This window comes from Penaeus chinensis, chromosome 22, assembly GCF_019202785.1.
Source record: "Penaeus chinensis breed Huanghai No. 1 chromosome 22, ASM1920278v2, whole genome shotgun sequence".
NCBI lineage: Eukaryota > Metazoa > Arthropoda > Malacostraca > Decapoda > Penaeidae > Penaeus > Penaeus chinensis.
This window is the reverse complement of record NC_061840.1, coordinates 26,963,666-26,964,319: the sequence shown is the minus strand read 5'-3', so window position 1 is coordinate 26,964,319 and position 654 is coordinate 26,963,666.

Sequence of the window (654 nt, the reverse complement as noted above, 5' to 3'; positions counted from 1 at the left end):
TTTCTTCCTCCGCTTTAGCCGCCTCTTCTTTCTCTGTTTGTTTATTTCTCTGTCTCTGTCATCTGTTTTCTCTCTTCTCATTCTCCTCCTTCTCCTTCTTTTTCTCCTTCTCCTTCTTCTTCTCCTCCTCTTTCTTCTATATGTTTTGTCTTCTTCTCTTTTTCTCCTTTGCCTCCTTAATCTTCTTATCATTCTATTCCTTCTTTTTCTTTCTTCCTCCTCTTCCATCTTCTCCTTATCTCCGTCAATTTTTTTTCTCTCTCTTTCCTTCTCGTCTCTTTCTTCCTCTGTTCCTACCTTTCTCCCCTTTCTCTTCTTTTCCTCCGTCTCCCATTCTGCTCCCGATAATTTTTCTTTTTCTCTTAGTTTCCTTTCTTTCTTCTCTTTCTTTTATGCGAGGCTCTTTCATTATTTATTTTATTTCATTGCACTTTATCTTTATCATCTCTTTTATCTCCTCCTCTTTCGCTTTACTCTCTTTCATTTTTTTGTCGTTTCTTTCCTTTCTTATTCTCTATTATTTCTTCTTTTGTTCCTTTATTCCTTCTGTTTGTTGACACATCTTCAGTGCTTATTTACGCTATCTCTATTCTGCTTCTTTCTTTGTTTTCCTCACATTCTCTCGCTCGCTTTCTCTTTCTTTTTCTCTCACTC